A 14,811-nucleotide genomic window follows, 5' to 3' on the forward strand; every position below is an offset into this window, starting at 1 on the left:
GCCCGGGTCAAGTCTTTTTATGGGAATGCAATACATTTTTATTTAGACTAGTATGTAAAGCAACACTACAAAATCAATGATCTAGCTTTGATATAACGAAGCGTAAGGTATACAAAAGTGTACATTCTACATCACATTGCGCAACATTGCACCGACTCTTTTTGCCGTTCGGATGTTCTGAATGCACTGCGCACATCCTCCTTATGATGTATGCAGAATACCAACCATTAATCACGCTAAATCACAATCTTTTGTCGGCTCCGGGCTTTTTGAACAATGTTTCACATTACGACTCTACCTCTTGAATTATGGTTAAAAGAAATTATAGAAAAATATCTTATTTCTTGATCACCCTTTCATGTCGATTTCAAAAGCAGTTTAATAACCCTTGAATTACCATTTTAGTAAGTCTTTTTTTTTAACAAGCGGATTGGGAGGGGGACCCCCCCCCCCCTCCGTAGTTACGTCACTGCTTTTGGGTGAAATGATTGGACAGATTTCTAACAAAAAAGCAGGAATTTCTTTTCATCGCGGGAATTATGATTATGTGGGGTGGGGCAAATGGTGCTCTTACCTTCCAATATTTTTATGGGGGCAACATTTTTTTTTCTTCCAAAAGCAAGAAAATCTTCTCACTTATTAATTATCAATCATTAATTATTGATTATTAATTATTAATTATCAATTATGGGGGAAAATTACAATATGCTTGCTCCTCCAATATCTTTATGGGGGCAATTTTTTTTTTTTCTGTCAAAAAAAAATGATATAATTGCCCCTTCATTTTTTCATTTTTTATTTTTTTTTTTGTTGTTGTTAATGAGGCTAAGGCTCGCACTTGGGCTGGCAATATGGATTGGTCAGAAGTAACGTACATAGACCCTACATACTTGTAAGTAGCACACGTACATGCAAACGTGTACGTGCTCCGTACTGTACGGATGTACAGTACGGTCGATAAATAGTAAACACTGTATAGAATACTAGTAGATACGTATAAAATACGTGCTGCCAGAGCCAGGGGTGTAAATTGTTTTTGCCCACAAATTTATTGTCCCTGGTGAAAATAATAAAAATGAATTAAAAAAATAATAATTATTTAGCGTCCGGCGTTGATGTCGCTCGCACTCTGAGATATATATATATATTTCTTTAAAGGGGCTGAAGGGGGGGGGGGGTGCGTTCGCACCCAACGCACCCCCCCCCCCTCCCCCCCGTGACGCCCATGATGGTGCAAAAGTCAGGGGTAAACGTATGAAGGGTGAAAAATCCTATGTCAAGGATTAAAATGTCACAACAACAACAACACCAACGAGATATGAAAACTCGTCACACTGAGGACGAGTTAGGTGATACGCTTGGGGTCATCAGATGTCGGTCATCTGTGATCGACAAAGAAAAGAATGTGATATAAGCACCTTGAAGTTATATTGAACCTGCATGCAAAACCGTTTCTCTAACCACTCGGGCACGGGACATCCACGAAAATGTTAAGACAAAAAAAAAAACCCCAAAAACAATGTATAGATATAACAGGGGAAGAGTCAATGACCACTCAACAAACGTGGCCGCGTGAACATGTATTGCATTGCTAGATGGAAATGCGGCCTTTTAACGATTGATGTCGCTAGGCCATTTCTGGCAACTCGGGAAAAATACGTCCCGCAGACATACAACCTATAATCGGCTGGTTTTGATACCTTGCCTTTAATCACAATTTTCAGTGTGATGACGTCATCAAAGTACAAAACAATGACATGGTCTTGAAAGACAATTGTTCAAAGTACAACACCTCCGTCGTCGTCATTACATACTATGATCGGTTTGAAAAACCCAGCCTGCAGAATTTTGCAGCAGTCTAAGCAATGTGGTCTCCAACACAAAACAGAGTGATTGTGTGTGTCGGTGTGTGGCTGTGTATAGGTGCGTTTATATACGAACCTGATTTTGTACATGGACGAATGTGTAATACACCATTGAAGAAAAAAAAAAGTAAAATAGATAAGTATTTTGTTTCGTGCTCTTATGGGGTTCGAACCCGCACGTTTGCAACCTTACGTCTCTGAGACGTCGCCTTTAACCTCTCAGTCATACATCTCGACGAGAAAATATGAGGAACGTAAGCTTATATGTGAAAGATGACTCAGGAATCGTTTCGTCCACCTTCCATTCTCATTTTCAGTTCTATGCTGCAAAATTCTCAACCTGGTGAGAAGATCAAAAAATAAAAATAATAAAATGTATGATTTCTGCAGCTTGTTGTCTCAGCTACAACATACTTAAGTTTCAGAGGAAATGAAGCAAAATCAAGTGAGGTAAAGGTGCTCGAGCGTTATCGAGTCAATGCATGGTTAAAAAAAAACAAAAATCAACTCCCATAGACATAACGTATAATCCTCGCTGATTTCGGTATCTTGCCTTTAATCACAACTTCTAGCATGATGACGTCATCAAATTAGAAAATATCGATATGGACTTGAGAGACCGATGTTCAAGGTAAAGCATATTCATCGTACGTTGTCAGTTTGCTATTGACAAGACGACAGATGATGCGAATATGAGACAGCTATTAGTACCTGTATGAAATTATTATAGGCATGGTTATCAAATTCCCCTAAAATTTCCTTATAATTGCTTTATTTTTGCACACAGTTAAGTTATCCCTTTAAACTCGTCACAGTTTAATTAGAATCATTAACAACATACATTAGTACCATATTCAGTTCCATAGCTGATCACGTTTGCTAATTAATTAAGATTAATTGTCTAGAATGTGTCATATGGCCAACCTGTATACACACGTATATACACACACCCTGCTAAATGTATGTATCAAACCTCTGTAACACAACTTTGAACTAACTGTAGGAATTATCGCTGCACTTATCATCCATACTTTTTATCACTATCTGAAACTCCACAAAAACAACTAATTGACAAATAATCATCAATACAGAAGACAGACTTAAAGGAACAATGCAAATACCTTTTTTACAATGTATAGCTTGTTACATGTATAAATCAGCACAAAGTAACCACGACTATATTGTGTTACTGAATTGACATGAACAAATTTCATTTTGTTACAATATACTAGCTCAGTTTGACAAGCCCAGCCTGCAAAATTTGCAGCAGTCGAAGTAATGCAATCTCCAACGGAAAACAAAGGGATACTGTGCGAGTGTGTGCGTATAGGTGTGTTTACATGAGAACGTGATTTCTACATGGACGAAGGTGTAGTACTCAATTGAAGAAAAAAAGTAAAAAAAAAAATTACATTCTTTCGTGCTCCTGTGAGGTTCGAACCCGTACGTGTGCAACCTCACGTTTCAGAGACGACGCCTCTAACCACTCGGCCATACGTCTCGACGAGAAAATTAGAGGAACGTAAACTTATGTACGTGAAAGATGAATCAGGAATCGTTTCGTCCGCATTCCATTCTCATTTTCAGTTTTAAATTGCAAAATTGTCAACATGATGAGGAGATTTCAAAGAATAAAATGCATGATTACTGCAGCTTATTGTCACAGCTACAACATACTTAAGTTTCAGAGGAAATGAAGCAAAATCAGCTGAGATAAAGGTGCTTAAACGTTGTCAAGTCAATATATGGTTTCTAAAAAAGTCACCTCCCATAGACATAACACGTAAACTTGTCCGATTTTGCGTCTTTACCTTTAAGCACAATTTAAAGCATGATGACGTCATCAAATTTCAAAACTATGACATGGCCCTGAAAGGCAAACGTTCAAAGTACAATATATCTGAATTTGGGATAATATTGAGCTTAAACAACAGAGATACGAGCAAATGAATGTCACAAACAGTACCTTAAAAAAATTAATTCCACTTTTTTGATTTCAGATGATGATATGATGACGTCATAATGTATTTATGGAGATATTGATACTTGAAACGTTATTTCCAATTCATATGTTTTTGTAATATGCAATAAAAACATAGGGTAACCAGACGTTTTAGAGAGCTATGGCGAAATAAACAAAGACATGTTTTTCGCTATATTTGCACAGAGACGCGCACACGAAATTTCAACTTTGACGCCAACGCATTCCTTTGTTATAGGTCGAAATTGATCGGAAATCAATGGATATTGTTACTTAATGTATCAGGAATCCAAATCTGTCAAAAAATGTGCATTTTCATTTTGCTTACGCGCACTACGCGCGAAAATGTGCGGACGGACGCGAACGCGCGAAACGCTTAAAATTGTCTGAAACTTCGAGATTTCCCATTGGTAAGTTGTTTTGAGCCTTTTAAAAGTTTGACGCGCGCGTACGCGCGCGTATTAATGTCCTAGGTAATTAGCATTAAAATGTAAGATAGAGCGTGACCTGAACTTAATGTCCACCGAAAATGATACAGAAATGACCTTTAGTTATGAAGTTATGATCGATCATGTAACATGGTCCGAAAATCACAAAATGGCGCCTAGATGACGTCATAGACATGTTACTGTCATGAAAACCTTATTGTGGCTAGATATTGTCATGAGACATGTTCCCTGAAAATGTCATGTCATTCTGTAATGTCACTCTTGAGATATTGATGACACAAAATTGTCCAGAAAGAAAGAAGAATAAAAAGAAATAAAGAGAGATTTTGACAATCACAATAGGTGATACGCTGATAGCGTATCACCTAACTAGACTCGAAATTTGTCAAGACTGACAAATTAGGTGATCCGATTTTTTTTAAATCAATGATTCGAGTTTTCACCTGAGATTAGGGACATTGGTCGTGTGATGTTTGGATTCTCATTTTGAAAAGGGAGTCAGACCTGCCATCTTGGGTACCGAATTCCGTATACACTATCAAAGATGCAGAATGAAGTATATTTGACCTTTGACCCCACTTTGCACCCCCAAGATGGCATCTGAGCAAAAAGTGGTTATTTTGTGAAATGATTCTTGTAACATGGTCTTTGCGTGTGTAAAATATGGGAAAGATAAGACATGTATTCACCAAGATACAGGAAGAAACATTTATGACCTTTGACCCTAATTTACATACCCAAGATGGTGTCTGATCAAGTAGTTGTTATTTTATGAAATAATGTACGTAACATTAACTAAACATGTGCAAAATATGGGGTTGATAGGGGCTATTTTTCTTGCGTTATTGCAAAGAAAATTGGAAAAAGAAAGATGAAAATACATCGAAGATAACCTTTAATTCAACCACGTTTTTGGACGTGATCCCGACAACATATGAAAAACAAAGGGGACACGTACGATACCGCAAAGTCTCAGCTACAACATATTAAAATCTAGGAGAAATTCACCGAAGGGTAAATGAGCTAGTGCTCGATAAAGACAATCATGTCAATTTTCACATCTAGAAAAATTCCCTCCCATAGAGATAACACGTCATAACGAAGATAAAGAAAGAAGTACATATGACCTTTGACCCCGATCTGCACAGACAAGATGGCATCTGAGCAAAAAGTGGTTATTTTGTGAAATGATCCTTGTAATACGGTCTTTACGTGTGCAAAATATGGGGAAGATAGAACATGTATTCACCAAGATACAGGATGAAACATTTATGACCTTTGACCCTAATTTACATACCCAAGATGGCGTCTAATAAAGTAGTTGTTATTTTATGAAATAATGTACGTGACATGAACTAAACATGTGCAAAATATGGTGGTGATAGAGTATGTTTTTCTTGAGTTATTGCAAAGAAAGTTGGAAAAAGAAAGAAATATGAAAATACATCGAAGATAGGCTTTGATTTCAATTAAGTTTTTGGACGTGATCTCGATACCGTATGAAAAAATGAAGGGTACATTACGATAGCCCAAAGTCTAAGCTACAACATATTAAAATCTTAGAGAAATTCACCGAAGCATAGGTGAGCTAGTGCTCGAAAAAGATAGTCATGTCAATTTTCATTTCCAGAAAAACTGCACTCCCATTAAGATAACACGTAAACTGGTCAAATTTGACAAGATTACTTTCAATCCAGTATTTCGAGGTGATGCCGTCATCTAATCAAAATGTTGTTATCATATTAATGAAAGAGCATTTAGTAAGCTACAACATACTGAAATCTGGGTGAAAATAAGCAAAGGATAAGTGAGATACGCTCGAGTGAACTTGTAATTTGATGACGTCATTTTGAAAATTTACTCTTTTTATTTTATTAAGAAATTTGATATCTTTTAATCATTTTTCCAGCATCGCCAACCCATGAAATGACATGTACAACTTATCAGCTTTCAGAATATGTAAAGAAAATGGGGGGTCACCGTCCATCCTGAGGAGTAAAATCGGATTTAAAATTGGCGGTTTTAGGCATTGTTGCACTGTATATCGCCATTGACGCGCGCGTGGAATTTCAACTTTGACGGGCCCGTATGACGTCATATTGAGTCGGATTGACTTGAAACTTGGTAGAAATATTCCCTGACATTTCAGGCAGGTGATAAGTGTGGAAAAACGGGAAATTTCCATTGCATATGAGCTGTGCGTGCGTATATGCGCGCGCGCGTACGTGTCCGTCCGATTTTTTCAATTTTTCCAAAAATGCTTTAAATCGTCTGAAACGTGTGCAAAAAAAATTTGAGCTCTATTTGAGCATACAAATATTTCAACGCGCGCGTACGCGCACGTTTTAAGGTATAGATGAATTTTGAGAATATGAGTAGAATGCGCTTGACTTGAAATATATGTGACGTAAATTTCATTGAAAAATTCCATTCCATTAATGAGATATGATTGAGAATGTGTTTTCATATAATGACGTCATAGTGACGTCACGGTCGACTGATCACTTTGATTTTAGTTCGATTGCCGTCTTTGGGAGACGATACATACATGGTATAAGTTTGAAATTGATAGGAAGAGGACTTTCTGAGCTAATCGATGCACAACTTTTGGGGAGAAATAAGAAAAAGAAGAAGAAGAAGAAGAAGAAGGAATCCGTACAAAAACAGAAGGTGATCCGAGAGGATACTCGAATCACCTAATAACAACAACAACAAAACTGGGGTAAATAATGCAAAAAAATTGAAATTTGCCGTGGGTACCAGTAAGTTACAAGTACTTTATATAAATTAACATATAAGCAGCGAGAATGTTGTGGGCAAAATTACACTGGTAAAAGGCCTCAGCTTTCAAAATGTCAGGGAGAAAGTCAGGCAAAAAAAAAAAAAAAAACAACAACAACAACAACAACAACAACAATAAACAGACAAACGAACAAACAACACGAACAAGAACAAAAACTAAAATCCTAGAGTTAGAATGTAAGGAAATAAACTGTTAGCTGTATTCATATAAAGGGAGAAAATCAGACTTACAACATACACACTAAATTCTTTTTTTTTCATCAAACGTAAAAACAATTTTACCCACGATGCAGATACCTTGTATATTTGAAATAAAGAGAGAGAGAGAGAGAGAGAGAGAAGGGAAAAAGGAAACGTGAGAGACAATAATATATACCGATATAATAATATATACCGATATATTATATCTAGCTAATTGCTTTTTGATGTTATTTAGTCTTTTTGTCCACGAGGAGACTGCACAAGCTTAGCGTTTTATCATGTCTCCTCCATTTCCTGCAACTTTAGTTTCAATTCAATTTTCATTGTTCACTTTGCTTTTGTGATGCGTAGTATTGTCAACTTCACGTATTTTTCTTTGTTACTACATTGCATTGATGTTGTGTTATTTTGTGTATGAAAATGTTGTTGGAAATGAAATAAAAATGAAATGAATAACGCATAAAGTTAAGAAACTTTCCACAACAAATCCTCTGAGGACTAACTCCTGGATCAAAGTATGTGTTTTAAATAACACATCAATTCTTTAGATAAGAGCAAAAAATAGAGAACATTTTGTTTTAAAACTACGCGGACTCCAAAAAGTGTGTAATATATTATGTTTGTGTGTCACTATATTTTGCTGACATTTAAAGCTAAGGTAATTTTATGCATCAATCGTAGTTATTCTGACTGATTGCAAGAATCATAATATTAAAATTGAATGTTAAAGGATTTTATTGAGAATCGTGAAGCAAATTCCTGTCGTTACTCTTTATTTTTCACTCAACTTTTACTTACCTGAAACTGTAGTCAATTCATGGAGGAAATGGCCCAGAGGTGGCATTCACAGACATAATAAAGCGAGCTTGTTTCTTCTAATTTTAATTTTGATATGCACAAAGAATGTTACAGGTATATTATGGAGGGGGCGGGCAACGTCTTTACCACTCTCCACACAATGTCAATAACTGACCGTACATTCTCTCAAAGTGTTTGATTGCATAATTATGTGTATATAGATGCGGTGTAAAGAGATCCGTAATTCCTTCCATAACATCATGTAGATTTTTTTCGCTGATCTATTAACCAACCATGCTTTCGTTTCAACGTGCTCCTTTATTGACAGGAATCTACGTAAACGTAGCAGTTGAAGGATCTGTCGAGAGCGGAGGCGGCCAGACCAAACAGCGTACCTACCATCCATTGACAGAATTCGTCTCGGTGCAGGACAACCGAGGGATGCAGAGCTTTGACTTAGATGAACTAAAACGAATTAAAGAGGAAATCCGTAAGTTGAACGGCATTATCATTCTATATGACGAAATAAGATGAACATTATGAGGAAGATGAAAAGCAACAAAAGAGCAGAGTGATCAAGTTTTCCGTTCAGAGAGAGAGAGAGGTTAAAAAAATATCAGGGTTTGTTACGGCATACAAAACAATATATTTTTCTTTATGACGGTCAAAAGAGTTTCTACCAACACTTTGTGAAGCATTGGCAGCGATTATGCTGTCCATATTATGGTAATCACGATAAACCAAAAGTTTCTGAACATTTAAACACCTATCCAACATTATTGTACCAACACTTTATTACTTGTAGAGTCGAGGAATCAGATTTGTGATTGAATCGAGAGTTTTTTCCCGCAACTAAAGCATTACTTTCAGGCAGTCACTGGGAAAGAGCAATTTCAATACAATGCAAGTTAGAGTAGATAACAAATGTGGACACTCACGCACAATATAAACGGATTACAAACAGTTCATCGCATCGCAAATTGTTTTATTACTTGAAATGCTTGAAAGAAATATTTTATGTCAGTGTGTCGTACAAAGTAGTACGCAGTCTATACTGAAAATATATTTTCAGGTGGTTGCAGAAGCATGGATGCGCAGCACAAAATACAGAAAGACAAGTCTCAAGAATGCCATGCAGCTGTCCTAGTATACCACAAGACGTGAGTAAAACAACCTCGACAAAATGAAAAACAAAAAAGAAAATCAGATGGTTTCAATTTCTTTCTCTTTTTTTCTTTCCTAAAGACTTTAGGTTTATATAACAGCATGAGTCAAGAGTAAGTTAAATGCCCGTGTCAAAAAGTTTTGTATTGCATAAAGCATTTATGATTTTGGTATGCTTTTTATCAAAAAAAAAAAAAAAAACAACAACCTAAAAACAACCAAAAAACACTCCCCCCCCCCAAAAAAAAAAAAAAAAACAAAACAAAACAAAAAAAAAAAAATTAGCAATTCGCAAACCGTATTGAGTCTTTTCTGAAAGCATGAGTGATAAGTTGGACATAATTTTTTTCCTTTAATATTCGCTTTGGTGAACAAGGTTACACAAGTTTCTAAGTTGCCAAGGATGATATGTTGCCTGATTGTGCATATAATATAAATACAACACTCAGGTCTAGCAATCCCTTGACCTTTACATGTCATACTTAGAGAAGTTAGGTTCAACAGCTATAGGAGTTTAAAATGATATTATCAAGATACAAATTGACGCGAACCAAATTGCAGAAGAGTAAATTGTTGATTTAGAAAAAAAAAAACCCTATGTTTTGTACGTCCTTAAAGGGGATGGATGGTAACTGATCAGTGCGAATCAGTGGGAATACTGGGGGATGATTGTTCCGATCCTTGTTAAATTCATTTAAGAGTATATCATATACATGACGGGGTGATCGTTAACGATCGCCGCGACACTCTACAGGCATGCTAACCTGGAAACATTCAATTGCACATTGCCTGAATATGAAACCATTCTGAAGCCAATAATTTCCCACAACAATAGATATATAATGTATTCTTAAATGAATCCCACAAGGATTGGAACAACCATCCCCCAGCATTCCCACTGATTCCAACTAATCAGTTACTAGCCATCCCCTTTAATAGATTGCCTTGTCACAGGGCTGTTCACACGATTTAAAGGGTGTGTACAGTTCTGGTCGAGGTGAGGATTTAGATTTTAACATTTTGTGAGATATTCAGAAACCACTCTATGAGATGTCAAAGAGCATGCAATTCTAAGGGGTATCAAAGGTTTATTTGATGAAAATCGGTTTTGAAGTGGCTGAGATATCCAAAAACAAGGTGAAACAAAGAGATCCTAATAAAGTGGTGGCATGTCGCCTTTTATTATACACTTGTATTACTTTTTTTTTTGGATATCTCGGTCATTTGAAAACCAATTTTCATCAAATAAACGTTGAATCCTTCTTAAAATCACTTGCTCTTTCGTATTTCATAAGAGGTTTCTCATTATCTCACTTACTAATGTAAAAAACATGAATCCCCACCTCTACCAGTACTGTACACCCCCTTTAAGGATTAGGAACTTCACATGCATTGCGTCGTTGGCTATTAAAACTGAAGAACAAATTTTACTCTTCAAGGCCATTTCGCCGTACCTTTCAGCCTCTTAAAGTACCTCTATTTCACATTATTTTCAAGTTCAAGTTAATATTATTATTCGTTTTTCCACAAAATACAAACATAAATCTCACTTTCTTAAGTGACAAAAACAATGCATACAGTACAGAGATGACAACTTATGCAACTTCAGAATAAAGATCATTTGTAATTGAATATTGTAACATTATATATATATATATATATATATATATATATATATATGAAGAGTTTGTTTGCAAAAACCGATAAGTCCATATTTGCCAAATGGAGATATTTGCGATTAAAGGTCAAGAAATATAAAGAGAATAATAAGAAAAATGTTGCTTCTTTTGACCATAACTTCAAAAATATACCTTTATATGTAGTGACCAATATATCATTTAAAAGGTATTATTTTGTACTTTATGACAGAGATCGTACTTCAAAATCTTCAAAAATGGACTTATCGGTTTTTTGCAAACAAACCCTTCATATATATATATATATATATATATATATATATTCATATAGGCCTACATGTGTGTAAACATATATTTCCGATTGCAGGGAGATGGGGGAGCAGGAAGCTCACACATTCATTAACCGATTCTTCGAAGAGGTGAAGACTATTCACGGTAGGTCTGCGTCATTTCTTTCCATTCACCGAAAAAGCTGTGACTGGCCACCACAGCTCAACAGGACGTAATTAATGATGACGTCTGTCTACCAATCGGCAGGTCGTGGGTTTGAATCCCACCCAAAAAATGTTTGTTCATGTTTTCTTTTCTTGTTTTCAATTGTGACAAAAAAATACCACTCACACACTGAATAATTGGTGTTTTTGAATGCATCGACGCAAGGTAATTCGTTAAATCGTTGTAATAAAATTGTAATTAATTGATATCGTTAATTCCATTTGTATTACGTAAAATTATTATAAGTTTACTTGATACAAATGGAAAACACCAATTATTCAGTGTGTGAGTAGTATTTTTTCTGTCACGATTGAAAACAAGAAAAGAAATCATAAACAGACATTGGGTGGGATTCAAACAAACGACCTGCCGATTGTTTAGACAGACGTCCTGTTGAGCTGTAGTGGCCAGTCTCAGCTTTTCCGGTGAATGGAAAGCAAAGACATTTTCTTCCGAGTCACAGTAACGAGTTATCCGATTAAAATCGCCCGGTTTTAGAGAATTACTACAATGTTGCTTTAATACAATCCGCTCTTCTTAAGAGTACAGACCACAGCGCATGATAGTATACTCACCATGCCATTAATATCTTCAAAATCAAAGTTTCATCGCAGGATAAAATGTGCAATCACTCACTTGGTGTTAAATATTGTCACGGAATCATTCATCTTTCGATAACTACTTGAGGTTTAGTTTAAGACGACGGATAATGTCAACCAGACAGTGAAAAGTGGGGTGATTTCTGTTGATAAAAAAAAAAGCATTCTGTTGATGCAGATAATTGAATCCTTTGTGCGATTTCTATAGAATCGTCAAAGTGTTTTTCCAGGTACTAAGTGTTTCGTATCCTCTTTTTTTATTTCAAGTCATTTTAGTCACAATAGCAGGTCTCGAGATCAAGTTTTACACTTGTTGTTTGCATTATTAAAGTGTACTTAACATTAGTGGTTACGCTAGTGCAGTGAATTTTGCGTGGTGTTTGATTTTTACCAGCATGAGTTAGTAACGTGCAATTTCGATAAACAGTTCACAAGCTATTACCACCAACTTTGGTTGGCTAAATTAATGTGCTATTTTCTTTTATTTTACCATTAAAAAAAAACCGATTAAAATTCAACTACTGTCAATCAGCTTAACCATTTTACCCAAACGTTGGTACGTTCACCTAGAAACAAATTGCCTGTTGAATTGTTAACCATTTCTTGATTTTTTTGTCAGTGTGTGTATTTCATTTTTTTAGGGGGTTAAACATCAGTAACAGTTAACTCTGTGTATGCCATGGTGGAAACCCCTGTGTGCCCCGTTATTCTGAGACACGAAGGTAGTCAGGCTTTGAAAAAGAATTCTGTTTTTCCAACCTATATAACTTTTACAAATTTTTGTTAAGCTGGACATAATAGAGAGCAAAGTTGTAGAGAATTGCCAGAAGTTTTGCTTTGGTATAAATTGTAAGACAAATCTATTTCTAAATGAAAAAAAAAGAATATTATGGAGAGGATTGACGGGTTCATGTTTGAGTTTCTTCAGTTTGTCTCCTTCTACAAATGAAAATTTGTTAAGATCGCAACTACAAACATGCCGGAAAAAGGGACAGCCTGGTGGTAGTGTCGCTGCCCGGAAAGCAGTAGATGACAGGTTCGAGTCCCACACTGGTTCCTTTTTTCCGACATGTTTGTTAATTTACAGATCAGTAGTTGCGATCTTAACAAATTTTCATATGTAGAGGGAGACAAACTGAAGAAACTGAAACCTGAAATCTATTTCTACTTATCTTTTTCTTAATGACCAGTTGCTACATTACTGAAAAGGCGTGACTTTTGCACGTGAAACCGTGAGAGAAACTTAGAATTTACAAGCAAATTTAGCTGGGAACACCGCTTGATAGTCAATCAGCACATAGAATGCAAACTGTATGTAGAAGGAACAAAAGCGCGAGAAAAGCTTTCATTGTACCGCGGGTTCGGTTTAAGCGGATTAATGCGTTTGAGCGGAATATGCGAAGTTGGCACGCCGTCAACTGAGTGGGACGTGCAAACATGGCATATAAAGAGTTAAAACGACCTACATGTAGAAGAAACGAACATAAAGACACTTGTGACTCTCAGAGGGAGCGATTTTTCTTCACTTTTTCGGCGCCATCATCTTTTATTTTATAGGTGATTATAAGCAGCATTTTAAAAGACTGGTTCTATACGCACATTAAAAGTGCGTTAACGGTTGGTGGTTCTCTCAAATAGCGTTTACAATGAGGGCAAAAACGCAAAACACAGACGTTTATAACGATGTCATCTAAACACCTCGCCGGTTCACGTGAAATGCGCCCCGACCAGCAGCTTTTTCGATTATTGCGCGATGTACAATTCGCATTTGTCTTAATTCATAGCTCGAGCTCCCACTTGGTTCTTGTTTTTCTTTTCCAAGTTGGAGTATAGGGTAAAGTGGGGTAACTGGCACACTGGGGTACGTGGAACACTTGAAGGATTATGGATACATGCATTGTTTAGGAGAAAGCATTAGTGGAGTAAAAGTTTTTTACGAACAAACAAATACGTAGAAACAAAAACGGATGCCTACATTGTGACAAAAATTAGAATTATCAGAGCTAAAATCGTCAAAAATCCTGAACATCCCACAGCCTCACTCCAAAATTGTGCGTCGTAACTATTTTATAAACAACGGTGGATAAGACGTGGTAGTGTTTGGTGTCCTATTTGATTAAAAAAGCGTGTTTTTGTGTCGTGATTGAAAGATTGTACAACAGGTAACTAGACGTTCAACAAAACGTTGGTAGATATGTTTCTTTTTTTATCTTTTAGTTTAATATCGGGCATTTTCTCCTCGGATTAATTATTGATCGACGGCGTGCTGAGAACGACGTCATCATCGAGATGACAGAGCTTCCTGTCAATGCTTTGGTTTTTTTTTTATATTCAGATTCATTTTAAGCTTATTTTTTCTTTAAAATATTTTATTGACAAGTTTTCCGGTTCGAAAACTCCTGAAAAGAATCGTTTTAGTCTTCAGAGCTTATTTCTTAAGCAAAAAATGATAATTTTGTGGACACATTACTCGTAGAAATTGCATCTTGTGCTTTGTAGAAAACCATGACGTCATGGCGATAAATTTGAAAATCGAAATGATGCACACGCTACTGAAAATTGGTCTTAAGATTATTTATCGTGTTTATGGTGCTACTTTTTTCCCCAAAACTTCTTGAAGGGAACTATTTATTCAATTAACTGTCAAAATTAGAGGAGAAAAATCTTCCATTCCATCAATTACAGCATTAAAGCATTTCCTGTTCCATTAACCCCATGTAGTTGGTGTAAGTGGAACGCGTGTATTAATGAATGGACGGCTTGGTAACTTTGTCAGTTCGACATGCGTACTTTCACCTTTCTCATTTTGTGTAGAAATCC

The 14,811-nt window shown here is 36.1% G+C and overlaps 1 pseudogene; it reads left to right on the forward strand.

The window, feature by feature from the left end:
- The window catches only part of LOC140239730 (uncharacterized), a 42,445-nt pseudogene that overhangs the window by 25,500 nt on the left and 2,134 nt on the right, over window positions 1–14,811 (forward strand).

This window comes from Diadema setosum, chromosome 16, assembly GCF_964275005.1.
Source record: "Diadema setosum chromosome 16, eeDiaSeto1, whole genome shotgun sequence".
In the NCBI taxonomy this organism is placed as follows: domain Eukaryota; kingdom Metazoa; phylum Echinodermata; class Echinoidea; order Diadematoida; family Diadematidae; genus Diadema; species Diadema setosum.